The 17,562-nt window shown below is 44.9% G+C and overlaps 1 long non-coding RNA gene across 1 annotated transcript; it reads right to left on the bottom strand.

Annotated features, from left to right (window-relative positions):
• Window positions 1-1,077: 1,077 nt before the first annotated feature.
• Window positions 1,078-2,636, bottom strand: LOC146833864 (uncharacterized). Its single transcript, XR_014960279.1, has 3 exons — window positions 2,502-2,636; window positions 1,909-2,022; window positions 1,078-1,213 (listed from the first exon to the last, which is right to left on the bottom strand). It is a non-coding gene; the product is annotated as an uncharacterized LOC146833864 (long non-coding RNA).
• Window positions 2,637-17,562: the final 14,926 nt, after the last annotated feature.

The raw sequence follows: 17,562 nt of genomic DNA, 5'->3' as shown, positions 1-17,562 counted from the left end.
AAAGCAGCTGCTCCATTTTTGGGGGCAGCACTAGTTCGCGGCTGCCCTGGGGGCTGCGCACTCACCCTAATACGGCGGATTTTTCTTGATTGCGCAGGGCGCACATTTAAAAAAGTATGTATAATACGGCCCCATGTTGTTTGAGAGTGTATGTGTGCGAGTTGGATCCATGTTCGATTAGCCCTGGTTTTGACGTGGCATAAAACGGAAGAGTTGATGAGTCTTCTCAGACAGTTGAAGTGTATTGCCTGCATTCTTGAGCTGGATGGTTTAGCCCCAGACTCTGGTGTCAAAGGAAGGAAACAGGGCTGCTCTTAAAAATTCTATGTGACTATTTAGCAGGTGATTGTTGATTAGACCTTTCTGAGAGTTGCATTTTGGTAATAGTAGGGGAATGGGGGCAAGTCAGCAGTTTCAGTTGTTAGAGGCGGAAAAGTTTATAGGCAGGGCTATGGTCTTTTATCTTCCATTGAGTGCCCCATTCAGGAAGGGTGATGACAGCCTGGTTCACATCTTCACACTCACTGTGCTTGTAATATTGGTAGTCCTGCTTGAAGCCAGCTTCATTATTACCTGCTGGGAGAGCTGGGAGAAGCAACACCTTACACAAAGTATTGTCTTCACTGCAAAATGTAGATGAAGTTATGAACAGGAACAATCAAAACTCTGCCTACAGGTTATTTAGTCTAGTAAAGTACATCACTGATACATACAAAACAGTCCATGGGAGAGGTACCTTTCACATTAATATCATAAAGACATTAGGGATATCATATTTCTTTAATTTATTTAATCAACATCATAAAAAAGACATAACAGACAAAAATAATTCACATAATAGTATAGACATCCTAAGCTGCGCACACACACTCTATTAAGCAAACAGACACAGACTCATACGTGATCAGACATTCCAACACAATAGCACATTAAAATGTGCTAAACACAGTCTTATAGTACAGAACAAAATTGACATCACATAAGAGCATCAAACAATGTAAGATGCTAGAGCACATTCAAGATAAGATGATAGTAGTTATACAGCACTAGTACAATTCATGTGCATGTTGATTCTCCAGGGCACAATCCCAAGCAAAGGGAGCACAAGGGCTCTAGGGCCGACTCGTGTTTCGGTGTCAGACCCTCGCTAGGGTCACACCTTCTTCAGGGCGACAAGATCGTGTGCAGGCAAAGCAGAAGGAGAAGGAAAAGCCTACAAAAACAAATATATACTATAAACATAAGCATATTTCATGTCTGATACAGATTAACACAGGGTGCACAATTGTAGTACATCCCCTATATATTCTCAAGCGTTACAGAGTTACCCATCAAGCGGACTGAGACAAAGGGATATCAGAATAATTCATATTATATTATAAACAATTAAGTTAAACACTGGAAAGGAGCACACTGCATCAAAAATATCAGAATATAGTGAAGATAGGTACAGAGACTGATATTGAAACTGTATAGAGAAAAAGTCAGTGATACTAAAAGTGAATCAGGAATAGAATAAACACCAAAGAAAACCCAGTGTATGAAAAAATTGTGTGTACAAAAGGAATGAGTCAAAAAGGTGTCAGAGATGGTCAAAGATCACCCAATAGTAATAGATGCCCGAGATGATAAAACCACAGAGGAGAGAATTAGGCCAAAGTAGCAATGGAATGCTAGACAAGCGTCATAGTCTACAATCCCTGGGTTAGAATGCCAGGACATAGACGTAAGTATAGATATATAAAAACACGAGCTTCCGTCAGTCTGGTGAACAATGTCTACATAAATATGAGACAAAAGAAAAAGGAGAAATAAACCCCAAAATAGACAATTGTGACAAAAATCTAACATGCTAATCACAACAACGGTGTGTGATAAGCCTCAGGTAAGTGGAAGATCACAACTTACCCAAGGGGGTTGTGGGCCCGGACTTGTCTTCAAGATGCCAAGGTCTTCCCAGTATGAGGAATATTAAGTCGATACGCGGCCAGATAGCGAGGTCCAGATATAGTAGCATAAAATCTAAAAAGTCCAAAAATGCATTAAGCTGTGTAACAAAACATTTAAATGAAACTTAGATAGAGGCATATAGGGCGGATACAATCGGTCTAAGTATCCCAAGCGGGGCATGAATGCGGCAAGACAGTTGCTAACAAACAAATCCAAAAGTAATATCAGGATTCAAAAGTGTTAAACGTGTAAGTGGAAAGCTGGCGGGTGCAATATTACAGAAGTCGCGGGGGATATACGGGAACATAGAAAGGTACCCCAATGAATATAGCTATATCTGGGAGAACGCTTTAACAGTAATGAGCCCAAACGTGGACGTATAGCTGGAATAGAGCTGCCACGTAATAGAATTCTAATGGGCCAAAAACCCTCTAGAATAACACAGCGCGGGAAAGATAAAATCAGAGTTATGGCAATCCGGTACACATAAGGTGAAACCAGGAAAGGAACCATTGAAGTAGAGCGGAGCAATGTGCAGGCAATAATCCTACCTTCACTGAGATGTAGTCAGGTCAGACGTGGCCTCCGGGGGAGGTAACAGCACAATGGCAGCCGGGATGCCGGGGGTTCAAAGAATGGAACATAATGAGCCGCATTTAATAGACCGCGGGACTAACAAAAGCCCAGACATAAAGGGCAGACTAACACTGACGTACTTCCCGAGGCAGATCAATGGCCATAGAGGAAGGACAACAACCGGAATATGGACACGAGCGCCATGATGTAGAGGTGTTAGAAAAATATTTACAGACCAAGAAAAGACAATTAGGAAGAAAATAAAGCAAAATGAGTTCTGCCCACTAGGTAAAATAATAAGAGGAAACATACTGAAAGGCTATATACGCAAGATGCGGGTAAAAATTCACGAATTACATGAGACAAAGATATAAAAGGATAAACAGGTCCGTACAACCTAGTATAGGCAAAAGGCACTAATAGGGAGGTAAGTTACAACGATTACTGCAAAAGAGCATTCTCCCAAGGGAGAGATTAGTTCAGCCCCTTATCCTTTATGTTAAGTGTGAAGATCAAAAAGACCTCTCTTTTCCTACATACAGAGGTTGGTTCTTTACCCGCTTGGGGCCTGACTTTTTCTAGGAAGATCTACCTAAGATCCTCCACAGTATGGTCAAACTGCATCCAGTGGTTAACCAAGAGGGCAGTCTGTTTGGAGAGTCTAATATTAGATTTATGTTCTCCAATTCTCTTTCTGGCTTCTCGCCCTGTCTCCCCGACATAAGCCAGGTTACAAGGGCATAAGATCACGCGCGTCGGCGCTAGAGCCCTTGTGCTCCCTTTGCTTGCGATTGTGCCTTGGAGAATCAACCTGAACAGGAATTGTTCTAGTGCTGTATAACTATCATCTTATCTTGAATGTGCTCTAGAATCTTACATTGTTTGATGCTCTTATGTGATGTCAATTTTGTTCTGTACTATAAGACTGTGTTTAGTACATTTTAATGTGTTGTTATTGTGTTGGAATGACTGATCACGTACGAGTCCGTGTCTGTTTGTTTGCTTAATAGAGTGTGTGTGTGTGTGCGCAGCTTAGGATGTCTATACTATTATGTGAATTATTTTTGTCTCTATTCTTTTTTATGATGTTGGTGAAATAAATTAAAGATAATATGGTATCCCTAATGTACTAGGTCTTTATGATATTATTGTGAAAGGTACATCTGCCATGGACTGTTTTGTATGCATCAGTCACGTACTGCAATAGACTAAATAACCTGTAGGCAGTGTTCGTTTTGATTGTTCCTTGATTGTTCACCTGCTTTCTCAGCCTCTTATCCTTCTCAGGGGCGTGGAAGTTATGAAAAGGAACCACTACCAACCAGTCCCTGAAATGAAAATATTGGGTTCAAATTCCCTTGCTGGAAATTAAGTATAAAAGTGGAACCCAAACCTTTCCGCTGGGTTTTATTTCCAAGATACATTATTGGGCAAGGACATGAGTACTTCACAGAGTACTTGGAGAGCTGCTGTGATCCAGGCTAGTATTGCTAATACCAGTCTACCAGATATGAGGGCACACGGTCTGAAAGCTGTACATCTTTTTAGAGAAGCTGTTGGTCTGCCAGGGATCTGCGAGCCTGCAAATACAAATAGATTGATAGTTAAAGGAAACATTTTAAAGAAAATATAATTATACAGAAATATCCAAAATAACATTAACTTGGGAGGAGTTTAGGGGTAGAGGTTTTTTTCTTCAGGGATGGATGATGTTTAGGGATGATAAGAATATTTATAGGGGTCGGGGTTGGGTGGAGTTCAGATTTGGGAAAGGGGCTTTTCTGATGGATACTTCAAACCACAGATTCATCACCTTCTGAATATTTCTCAGGTGTCAGACTGAGTCTGGAAAACTCAAAAGTAGTACTTCTGTGTGCCAGCAGGTGGCATTGTGCGGCTCTGTGTCAATGACGTTCTGCTCCAGAAGTGACGAATGGGGCCACATAGAGATGCCACCCATGTGCGCGGACATCAGTTCCTTTCTTTCAGTGCTTGCAGAAATGGATCCAGAGCTCTATTTCCTTTGTCTATGACAGTATTATTCTAAACTTTTCCTCAAAATATTACTAGTGGGTGCGGAAAATGTCCTCTTCTAAAACAACAAGGTTTAAACCTTGTAGGGACTCTCTCAAACAGATGTTTGTGACATCTTCACAAGGTATGGCTCTGATGGTTGGAGTCTGAACACCTGTGGCCGTATTATGTAAGTGCCCCGGGGTGCAACAGGCATTTGTGTCGGCTTTGCGCACCCCTGGGGCACTTTAGTATAACTGAAGGTGCAGCAGATGTTTGTGCGTCCCCTTCCGTAAAGCAGATAGGACATAAAGCGCCAGTGCTATCTTCAGAGGGCATTCCCTCATTTACATGGGGCGTGGCTCCATGAAAACGAGAGTATCCCTATGCCTCTGCGCCTGTGCCCTATTATAGACGCGGGCGCAGAGGCAAAGAAGCTGTATGGAGGCACACTGAGAATGTGCCACCTAAAAGGTGGGGCACTGTCAGTGGACACCCTGATTGTCACCCTCTGGAGGGGAGCGCCATGGACCCCCCCAGACATCCCCTTGCAGGCGGGTGCAGTCACAGACTTCACCCGCCTGCAAAGGGATGTCTAATCCCCTTTAAAAGAGCAGGTGGGCTGCCACCTGCACAGAGAAACACAGACCGGCTTCAAAGCAGCGGCTCCATTGTTCACCTAAATGCGCTGCCCCCAGGGCATGTTCACGGCTGCCCTGAGGGCAGTGTATTCCATGTAAAAGGGTGCACTTTCCATGTTTGCGCCCAGCGCACTTATTTTAAGGTGCGCTGGGTGCAAACGGGGAAAGTGTGCCCTTTGCATAATAGGGCCCCAGGACTCTAAGGACTGCAACAACTCTGACAAGATGAACCCAAAGGCCATAGAGGATAGCGAAATGAAGCACAATATCGCACAGTAAAAAAGTTATTCCCATGGGGGATCTTTGTCATGGTCGAAGTCATTGGTTAAGTCAAAGAAGACAAGACGTTCAAGTGGGAATCGGCCGGGGCCACCTTGTCTCGTTTCAGAATTTCTGAAGAGATAATTCTGAGTCTTGTCCCGGTGCAGCACAACTTACCAGGACCATCGACGACATTGAAACAAGTTGAGGCTTTTAGGGAGACCATGCTGAGCATTTTGGGCATGCATCTAGCTACCTCTGCTTCTGGCTCCCTCTTTGGAACCTAATGATGCACAAGGGCATCCAGTCAGTGTTTCTGGCGGATTTGGGACTTCAGTCCTGGCACCACACTCCACGTCATTCCAAACAACATCGATGCTGGAGTAGGATCCACACCATATAGGGAAATCCTATTCAGAGCTAAACTTGTCTCAGCCGAGGTCGGGCTCCAAACCCACCAGAGCACAGGCCTTTGCCAATTCTTCTGATTCTGACACAATACCTTTACTGTGCGGCCACACACATACACAACATCAACTTTTTGGCTCAAATTCGGATCAGAGCCAGAATTACAGTGATGATAGGAACGAAATTGCTCCACTATATGATGAAGACAATTGATATCAGGAATCACAGGATGCCAGTGGATTAGATACCTACCCATACAATGGATTTGTCTCCCCTCCTGTTCTTGCCACTGAGGAGAGTGCATCTTTGGCTGCTGTAATAAGAAGAGAGACAAAAGTCCTTGGCCTGCAACTCCCCACTACGAGGATTAAAACCAACATTCTAACATAGATCCTTTAGCCTCGCCAGGCGCCTAATGACCCCCTCCTGCGATTTACTAAGGCTTGAGCACTTGGGCAAAACCATTTTCTTGTCCTCCAGACTAAAGGCAGGCTGCTTTTCACCACATACCAGTTCACACACAACATCCAACAGAGATCTTGTGATTCAGGTATCCTCATAAAGTTAACCCTAATGCCTTTCTTCCAACTCCACCTGACCACAAATCCACATGTATAAAAACCTATGGCAAGCAAATGTTTTATTCTGCCTGCTTTGCCCTACGTTTAGTGAATTCCAGACATCTCCTTGGTCGTTACACCCAACCACTATGGGATATGGTCAATCAAATCTTGCTCAGGTGACCTCTGAGAGTCTTTAGGCCAAACCATGCAGGGTGCAGCAAAATTGGTTATCCTGTCTTGCTTGCCCACAACCAATTGCTTGGGTCAGGCAGCTGGCACGAGTGTGGTGCTTTCAAATAAACAACACAAAACCCCTTCCAATTAAAACAAACAATGTCCCTCAAAAGATCTGACCAATATCTCTCATAAATTTGTATTTTATTATCAAAGATATTTTTCTTTTTTTCTGCATTTCACGAGAAGAAGGTATACGGTGGTTCCTGGATCCGTGCTGAAAAGCTTTCTCTGGATTCTATTTTTCTGAGAGAGATGAAGTGCTATTGGACTACTTTCCACATCCAACATGTATCATACTTGAGTTAATTGTTATGATTTAAGTCCATGTACTAAGAGGATTAAGACATTTAAATATCCATAGCTACAGGCGGACTTTATCATTGGCTAAAAAGATTTTATTACCCAGGAGACCTTTTGATAACCCCTAGACTTTGGAAGAGATTGTCAGGGATATACTCTGTGACTTACAGTGCTCCCACGTTTTTTACTTGTGTTGCAACAAATGCTATTGACGAAGCTTCAACTAATGTTTGAACTTGAATCTTTAAATATATGAATGAAATATATCAGTCATTGTGAAATATTGGTTTCCTATACCTTCAGCCCCCTGAGGAAGGACGGCACATTGGATTCCGAAACGCGCGTCGGCGCATTGATTTGTTTTTGTTCTGTATATTGTCCTTGATGTATCTTATTGTCATATGTATTATGTATTATAATTGTTCCGGTTTGTTCTGATTTTCTCTATATATTTATTTCTGTATGTTTATTGTTGTTGAGTCATGTACCTGGATTAACTGTTTTTGCTTTGTCGTGCTCTGAATTTCTCCATTTATGGATGAAGAATATCGCTGTATATATTTATTGATTTAGTGATATATATTATTGTATATAAAAAAGAAAAATATCTTTGATAATAAAATACAAATTTATGAGAGATATTGGTCAGATCTTTTGTGGGACATTATTTGTGTTTTAATTGGAAGGGGTTTTGTGTTGTTTATTTAATTGTATTTCCCTGCTTCTTTTCCCTTTATTATGGATTTTACAGGGACCCTCTTATGTATTATTACGAGTGTGGTGCTTTGGCACTACATTTAGTTGAGGTGTATGGGCTTCTCAGGGGATATCGAAGTACCCTTAATAGATATGCCATTTGATTGCTCTTGCCTCTTTGGTGAGAAGGTGGATTTTCTCAAGAAAGATTTTAGGACACTCACGCCACATCTCATCCACCTCAACACCACGGGCTTAGCATACTCTAAGTGTTAGATCCTGCCGCCAGTACAGCAAACTTCTCCACCCTTTCAAGGTCAATACCAGTACTCCCAGAGAAAACACTAGGGATAACGCACAGCTCAGTAGTCCCCCAAACAACCAAAATGTCAAAACTGCTTAAGTGAATCCTTTCTAGAACACATCCTCCACGTTGTCCAACAGGGCTACACTCACCAATTTCTCTCTACACTGCTGCACCTTTCACCCCCATCAGGGCAGCTAACGGATGACCACATGACTCCTTTGCACCAGTAAGTGCAGGCCTGTTTGTCCAAAAGGGGCCTTCAAGAGGGTTACAGCCTTGGAAGCAGAAACTGGGTGTTATTTCTGCTACTTCCTTCTTTAAGAAGAAAAACAGGGGATCCATCCTATTTTGGATCTCCGCCCTATCAATGCCTCTCTGCAACTGAACAAATTCAAGATGTTAATGCTAGCCCAGTTTCTGTCTGTCCTGGATTCTGGATGTTAGCACTGGACCTACAGGATGTGTATTTCCATATCCCCCTCCTGCAGGGCCACAAGCATTATATCTGGTTCACAGAGGGCCAGAAGCATTTCTGTTATGCCTCCCCAGTGCCCCATGGGTGTTTATGAAGGTGATAGTGGGAGTCATAGCATATTTACAGAGTTTGGGGATTCCGGTCTTCCCCTACTTCGATGACTGGATACTGTTGACAGGCTTGCCCCAAGCAGTTATAGACCACCTGCAGACAACGATGCACCTATTACTATCTTTAAGGTTCACTATCAACATGCCGAAGTCAACCTGATTCCTTCGCAGATACTCCAGCTCTTTGGAGCCAGCTTGGATACGATGAAAATGTGTGCCCTTCTGCTGGAGTGAAAAGTCAAGGAAATTCAGGATATGACCTGGATGTTTCAGCCTCGGACCTGGATCTCAGTGGGGATGACTCCGAGGCTCCTAGGACTGTTGGCCTCCTGCATCCTGTTGCTCGAAAATGCCAGATGGCATCTGCAGAGGGAACTGAATTCCCAGTGGGCAGAGCACCAGAGGACCCTATCACATTAAATCCAGGTTTCAGAGCAGACTGCAAAGGACCTTCAGTGGTAGCTCCTCGACCGCAATTAGGCAAGTGGAAAACTCTTCTCCTTATCCCACCCAGAGCTCATAGTAGTGATGTATGCATAACAGCTTGATTAGGGAGGCCATTTGGGATAGGGGATCAGAGAACTCTGGTCTATAGCAGAAACCTGACTGCACATCAATCTGTTGTAGTTGTGCTCTATGTCGTTGGCGTTTAAAGGCCTGTCTCCCAACCATCAAAGGGAGGCTGGTTTAGAATCTCACAGACAACACAACCGCCATGTGGTACTGCAACTAGCAGGGAGGGGTTGAGTTTTGGGTGCTGTGCTAGTAAGCTCTATGCCCCTGTATGTGGCTGAACCACCAGGGCATTTCTCTTGTCATGAACTACCTAGAGGGATCTCTAAATGCCAGTTCTGACAAACCCAGCCATCAACGTTTAGCAGATAGTAATTACATCTGGAGATGGTGCAGGGTGTCTTTCAGCAATGCGAGACTGCTGAAACATGCAATGTCAATAGTTTTGTGAGCTGCAGTTCCCAAGAAGCTTCTCTCTCTGAGAAGTATTCCAGCTGGTGTGGAGCTTGGGACGTCTGTATGCCTCTCCCCCGGCTCAGGTTCTGAAATAGATCAGGAATGACTGGTCCGAAGTTATTTTATTTGCTCCAGATTGGGCCAGGAGTGTGTGGTACCCAGAATGCCTGGGAATGAGCATATGTCCTCTAATTAAGCTGCTTCTGTTGGAAGGTGGAGTATCATGTGGTGTGGGGGTTAGACCTCACCATGCAACACTATCACCATACCCCAAAGATAGTCCTAGGATACACACTAATAAATCGTTAGCTTAGTCCTGGTCGATTGGCACAGAGCAGTCAGGCTTTAATAGAGGGACATGTGTTAAGCATTTCAGAGTACCAACATGGACAATCAGTAACTGAACCGACTCGATGGAAATCCATCACCAATTTATAAAAATAGAGTGCAGTTTTATCCTAATTTAGACACTAAAATGAACATTATAGCATACATATAACTGGAGTTATAGCTTTTTTAAGCAATATTAAATCAGTGCAAAATAATACAGTTAAACTTTATCATTGCTGTCAATGAGAAAAACCACTATTAACAGTTACTTGCAGTTTGAGATGACATGGTACCGTTGTAGGGTAAAGATGATGCAGGTCTCAGGACCAAGCCACAACAGTCAGTTCAGTTTTACCTGGCCCATGGAGACTGGGTGTAGAGTTGTTCTGGATGTCCCTGATGCTGAACGGGAGCCGCGGGAGAGCTGCTTTTACTGCTGGGACTGTGCTGTATTGGAAAAAGATGCAAAAACACAAAAACGGGGTGGTTGCTGACATCAGTCAAAGGTTGGATGGAGCTCCATCTAGGTGCAGCGTTGAGTAAAGGGGCCGGTTGCCGTTCTGGTGACCAGCAAGCCTTGGCAGCGGTAATTAAAACAAACAAAACCCCGGAAACCCACACAGCCTTCAAACCAGCGATCACCACACACCACCTCCTACTCAAAACCACTAAGAAAACGGCCCTCCAGGACAGCATAAAGAGCAACACACAAAACTGTAAAGAACTCTCCGCCATCATCAAGGTGTTCCCCAGGCCCAGCAGAGAGACCACGGACGTTCCACTCTCCCAAGACCTCTGCGACAAACTCGGCACCTTCTTCCACCACAAGATCGGGCTTATTTATGACAGCTTCGACACCCGAGACCTTCCCATCAAGCCCGACACCACCGCACCCAACCACGGCGCACCGCAGCAGAGCCTGCTCAACTGGACCGGCTAACCACTGAAAAAACTCTCAAGACCATGAAGAGCATCTACTCCGGTGCCCCCTGGGACCCATGTCCGCACTACATCTTCCATAGAGCAGCCACCACCATTACTCCGAGATCAACCCTCTGCTAAAGAAACCATCCGCCGACTCAACAGAACTCAAAAACTTCAGACCTATCTCCCTGCACCCCTTCCCAGCCAGGGTCATTGAGAAGGCCTTCAACGCCCAACTCTCTGAGTTCATTGATGCAAACCATCTCCTGGACATCTCCCAATCTGGCTTCAGGAGCAACCACCGCACAGAGGCTGCACTACTCGCCACCACCAACGACATCCACTCCCTCCTCGACCGAGGCGAAACCGCATCCCTCATCCTCAGCCGCCTTCGACACCATCTCTCACTGCACCCTAATCAAGAGACTCCACAACGCTGGCATCAGCGACAAGGCCCTGGACTGGACTCACTCTTTTCTCGCTAGATGAACACAGTGCGTCAGACTACCTCTGTTCCTCTCCGAACCCACAGAGATCAGCTGCAGAGTCCCCCAGGGTTCCTACCAAAGCCTCACCCTCTTCAACGTCTACATGTCCCCCCTCCCGACCATCATCAGAAACTACGGACTCAACATAGTTTCCTACGACAGATACCCAACTTATCCTCTCCCTCACCAACAAACCAACAACCGGCAGAAACAACTTCCACAGAGAAATGAGGGCCTTCGATACCTGAATGAAGAGCAGCTGCCTCAAACTGAATTCAGACAAGACCGAAGTCCTCATCTTAGGGACCTCACCCTCAGCATGGAATGACTCCTGGTGACCCTCCACACTGGGAACCTTGCCCACCCCTACAGACTAAACACGAAACCTCAGTATCACACTGAACTCCTCGCTCACAATGAACCATCAGTTCAACGCCGTTGCCTCATCATGCTTCAACAGGCTCTGTCTGCTATGAAAGGCACTCAGATGGATCCCCACCGTATCGAGAAAAACAGTCACCTACACACCCATCAGAAGTAGACTCAACTACGTCAACACACTCTACTCCGGCGTCACCCAGAAACACCTCTGAAAACTTCATAACGTTCAAACGCCGCAGCCAGACTGGTCCATCTCCGAACACCTTTGAGAACTCCACTGGCTCCCAGTCAACAAAAGGATCATCTTCAAGCTCCTCACGCACACGTACAAAGCCCTCCACGATGCAGGACCAGCAAACCATAACAACTGCCTCTCATTCCACGTCCCCACCAGACACCTCCACTCTGCCCAGCTGACCCTGGCCACCGTCCATCGGATCCACAGACAAGAACCAGAGGAAGATCCTTCTCCTACCTTGCCCCCACAATCTGGAACACCCTGCCCACCCACTTAAGATAATTCCCGTCGCTGACCCAATTCAGGAAGGACCTCACACCTTGAGACCCTGACGGGTGAGTAGCCACGCTTTACAAACCCTGATTGATTGATTAAGTAGAGCAGAAAAAAACTTTTGCCGTCCAGTGGTCGGGGGGAACACAGTAGCTTCCTACAACTTTGTGGAAAGCAGGACTACAGTTGTCACAATGCATTAGATCATTTAGAGTTGGGCGGTCCCTCAAAGGGCCCGATGACCAGCAGGCCCTTTGTTTTAACTGCAGTGTGCAGTGGAGTCTGAGGGTGTTTCAGGCTTACACAGGGGTCCCTATGTCTGGGGGAACCGAGAGACAGATTAGGACAAGTCTCGATCAGGAAGTACCAGGAGCGTTGCAGAGGTGCAGGGTATCACTAGCTTTGTGCAAGTGTTGTTGTTGCTAACACAGGTCTCTTCTTCTGTCCTCTTTGAAGCAGGTTATTCAGAACTGCAGTTCTGGTGTTAGGGGTGTACCTTAAATCCTACATTTAGTGGAGTTAGGGGTGTGGGAGCAAGTAGCCAATGGGCTGCTTGTCCCTACAGCCAGTCCACCCCTGAGGTGCACACATCCGAAAGTTGTGCCACCTTTCCTACCCAGCAACTTCTATTCTGCCACTCCTGAAGATGACAGAAATCTAATTTTAGTGTACAGACCAGGCTGCCCACCCTGGAGGAGAGGCTAGTCTTCTGGGGGTGTACACCACCTTGACTAACTCATGTCCTGCCTGTCTGGGTGCAAATGTGCTTGGGACTGTGGGAGGGCTGTTCAATCCTCTGGGAGTCAGACCTGATGCATATCAGAGGCGGAGCAGCCTTTGAAGCTCACTGCTTTTCATGTGTCACTTCATTAGCCTGCTCAGGAGGAAGGAGCTGTGAACTTCTTCCTGCCCAAGCCTTTGTTCCCGACTCCTGGGAGTGATCACACTGCCTGGCAAGAGGTCACAATTCCTGTCTTGGTGGCAGCAAACACGGGAAATGCAGGCTTGCCAGCTAGAGCATAGAGAAGCTGGGGCAACCAGGGGGGCAACCTCTAAGGTAGCCACCTGTGTGCATGCTACATCACTTTCGACACAAGATTTGGGTCTGGGGTGAGAAGTCACATTGTTTGATACCAAACATATTTAGGAGGTACCATAAAGGATATGCCAACCTTGGACCCATGTTATCCTATGGACTGTCTATCACTTACAGTGTTCTTTAATGCTAAAGGGTACTACAGGGTCATATAAGCTTGTACTTACATTATCCACACCTTTGATCTTTAGGAGACCATCTTTAGGAGTGACTGTCCTGTATCAGAGATAGTGCATTGACTTTTCCACACATGGTGAGGGCGGAGTCGAGTTCTAGCAGTTTGCAATGACAGGCCGGCTGTCACTAGTTTTGTTGGGTCACTCAGGGTGGCACAACCTGTGCTGGAAGCCCTGGGGACCCCTTTAACACCCATGACCTGGGTACTACTTGTACTATATAGCTGCTTTGGGAGGATCTTATGTTGTAGCTGCAGGGCATGGTCTTGGACCAGTGCCTGCACAACCTGCACCTCCATCCATAGAGATTGAACAGCTGCAGTGGATTCCATATCATCTCCTTACCAAAGTCATTGATGTTATCTTGAGGGAAGGTGCCCTTCCACAAAGTTTGTGTACACCGGGGGCGGGAACAAGTTTGTGGCTTAGTGCGGCAACTAACAGATGGATCCATTACATGCCAAAAAGCCGGAAACCTTTTTGATTATTTTATAGTTGGCCCAGCAAAGACTTGCACTGGGCATTTTTAAAGACTACTTGTTGGATCTTTTGGCTTTTTTTTGTGGTTACCAATTCAGCCTTCTTTATTCTAATCACGTAGAAGGTTGTGGTTTCTTAAAGATTTCCAACATATGTTTCCGGGGAAGCCCTTTGTGATGCCATAGTGGAACTTGATTCTGGTTCTCAATGTTTTGATGCGCACCCATTTTGAGCCATTGAACACTTGCCTGCTATACCTTTGGGCATTAAGAATGGTCTTTTTGCTCGCAATAATCTCCGCTTGCTGAGTGACAGAGCTACAGGCACTTTCAGTCCAGCCTCCTTATTCAACTTTTCAGACACTCACCCCCAGTCACTATTAAATCTGGGATGAATTCATCATCATCACCGTCCATTATCTCCCTTGTGTTTGATTTGTTTGCCTCAAGTTGGCACGGTATGCCCAGACGTGGATCCCTAGCTCACTTTGTCACTGGATTTAAGCTATCCTGGCTGATAAGGGATGTTACCCGGAAACCGGTCCCAGGATGCTTGTTTCTGGTCCAGGGAAGACCTGGCTTGGCAGTTCAGGCTGGATTATACCCATGAGGAACAGGGTCAAGACTGACTTGCATATGGCTGGGTCTGAACTGGGGAGATGAAGAGAGCTAAAGAACGATGTGACTGGGGGTGAGTGCATCCATCATCTTCTCTGTTTGCTTAGTGCGCCCTAGTTGGCAGGGTATGTCCAGACGTTGATCCCTTACTCACTTTGCCACTGGCTTCAAGCTAGCCTGGATGAGGAGGGGTGTTACCCTGAAACCGGTCCCAGGATGTCTGTTTCCAGTCCAGGGCAGACCTGGCTTGGCAGTTCGGGCTGGACTGTTCATATGAAGAACAAGGCCAAGACCGATTTGCATATGGCTGGGTCTGAACTGGGGTGGCAAAGGGAGCTCAAGAACGATGAGGGATTCAACCCAGATCTAATAGTAACTGGGGGTGAGTGTCTGCAAAGTTTGAGCGCTCCCTCCATTATCGATTTGTGTTTGCTAAAAGACTTCAAACATGCTCAAAAGGAAAATACACCCCTCATTTTAAGTCTTTATGAACATTTATATAAATGAGGAAACAAAACATCACATGGATAGGTAAAGTTAACAACGTAAAAATGAATTTCTTACAACACCTCTTACATGCAGACACTACCACTCAGTTTCCTGGACCATTGCTAAAACAGATTCAGAATGGGCTATTGGCATTTGTATAGAGAGGAGATGCTACTAAAGTAGCAAAAACCTCACTGGATCTGATGGTGGCCTCTGTTTCCCAAACATCGAAAATTATATTTATGCAGCACACCTATGGCCAGCATTGGAGTGGAACTATGAAACATACAAGAAACGATGGGTATTATTAAAACAAACATGTCTGTCATCCTGCTAAGATATTTCCTGTGTCTCTCTCCAGAAGTCGATCTGTAAGCCCGGACCTCCTATTGTCCATGTCAGACCTACTGGGGTAGTGAAACCACATATTTTTAAAAAGACTAGTACAACTACATTCCTCTTGCCTCTAACCATATCAGTACACAACCCAGACTTTATGCCGGAACACATGATGAAGGAATTTGGAGGTCGAACTTACACATCTCAGCTTCCTTGGGCAATTTATCTGCTGAAGGTGAATTACTTAACAGAGACAAATGCAGGGAGTTATTCAATCTTACTCGCAAAGATGACTTTCGCATAATCCAGCTACTACATTGGGCAGGCTTGAGACAGGTAAGGGAGTTCACAGGGAGGGAAAAACCAAGAGAGAATCAATATTATTTCACAAAGATTCAAAGGTAAATCCTATCTCCACTGCCATAGTCATAACTGAAGATGCTCATGAAAACCTACTTATGTGCTCAACGAGGAACAAAAATCTCAATAAAGAGATTCCAGGTGAGACACAAACTAAAATGTGGGCTTGGGAAGACAAGTACTTGATAGGTGGAAACAAGGAAAATGGCTACAAAATCATAAAAATATGGTACTGAGCCACAACCCGAATGAGAGGTAGATTAGACATGTTGGAGTGGTTGTGGAGAGTCCATAAGTGGCGGTCCTGCACATGCGTACAGCATTATTGGAAAGAGATAGTGCTCTACATTAAAAACCATTATATAGAAAATCCTACCACCACATCCCACAATTTTGTTATTCAGTGTAGATGCTTCTTTGGGGGGATAAGATTAGGAACATATATGCTATGGAAAAATGATCAGGGTTAGGTAAAAGCAAATTATATTTAAAACGGTCTGGTTATCGTTCAAGACTAACATTAAAAGAGAAATTATGATTGGCGGAGACCCTACAACTCATGTCAGTTGTGTTACGCTGTTCGAAATAAAAACACAGCAGAGGAACAAAACACTACCTAGAATCAAGTATCAAAATCAAGATGCTCCTTGAACGCTTTGTTCCTCTTTAATATCTATGATAACATTGGTGATCACCTATGAAAAATAGTTATGATGATACTTTCCATGCCCGATGTCATAATTCAAAACATGAGATAAATTAATGCATGGACCTTGTGCATGTGAAGGAAACATTATTTTAAAAAGTTGCAAAAAACAAATTGAGGTAGTTGAGAGAAGCACCCTCTCTTACTCTTGTACATTTAGTTACGGTTCTCCTGACAGGGAGCTCCAGGACTCACCCCTCTTTCCTGATGACACCAGATGACAAAGTCAGTGGCTTGATCATTCTTGGAGGGCTACAAAACATTTCAGAAACTATTCAATACTGGCCCCAGAGGATTACGAGTGGAATACACACTGTAGTACGTAAATCTCAGGTAAATACTGGGTAGAAACCCAGGCCAGTGTGCCAGTATTCTCATAGACCAGTAACAAGATCCACCCCGCAGGTGGATGGGATTTTCTAGAGTGCCAAAGGCAGGTTCATGGACGGCAGGCTTCCTTCTAGTTCGAACATCCTTATAAAATCCATGTTATAAGCACCCATAAACTGCCTGGAGAAAAAGAAGAACTGCCTATTGGAAAGAGGCGATGAGGACTGTAGTGTCAAGAGAAGAAGTGTACCTTGTGAAGTCATTGTTAGACCTGGCATCATTGGCATGAGTCTCTCCTCCATTTTTTTGTTTGCCTCCTCTGTTTACGATGTTTTTGCTGGATTATTCCTTTGGGCACTGTGCCACTGCTGATCAGTGCCACAGTGCAAGTGCTCCCTATGTTAAATTGTTACATTGATTGGTGTTACCATGATTGGCTTGGTTGACTTACTGTTCAGACCCTGGTCTAGTGCACTGCGTGTGCCAAGGGCATGTAAGTTAACTGCTGCTGGTGGGCTTGCAGCACTGGTTGTGCCACCCACAGAAGCAGCTTGTAAAATGTGTCTCAGGCCTGCCACCGCAGCGCCTGCGTGCAGTCCCTGACTGCCATGTCGACTGGGCAAGGAAACCTACTTGCCAGTCTCTAAACCTTCACTTTGCCACATTTCAGACACCTCTATGGTAGGCCCTAGGGCAAGGTGCATTGCTGGTAAAAGGTAGGTCATGCCCTGATGTGTGTGGCATGACCTAATAGTGAATTACAGCCATTTTCGTTTTTCACTATTGAAGGGCTACCTGCCTCCAATAGGCCAGACTGATTATTAACTCC

This window comes from Triturus cristatus, chromosome 4_2 (assembly GCF_964204655.1).
Source record: "Triturus cristatus chromosome 4_2, aTriCri1.1, whole genome shotgun sequence".
NCBI classification, from domain to species: domain Eukaryota; kingdom Metazoa; phylum Chordata; class Amphibia; order Caudata; family Salamandridae; genus Triturus; species Triturus cristatus.
Note: the sequence above shows the minus strand (reverse complement) of the source record. Positions and strands in the feature narration are given on the sequence as shown.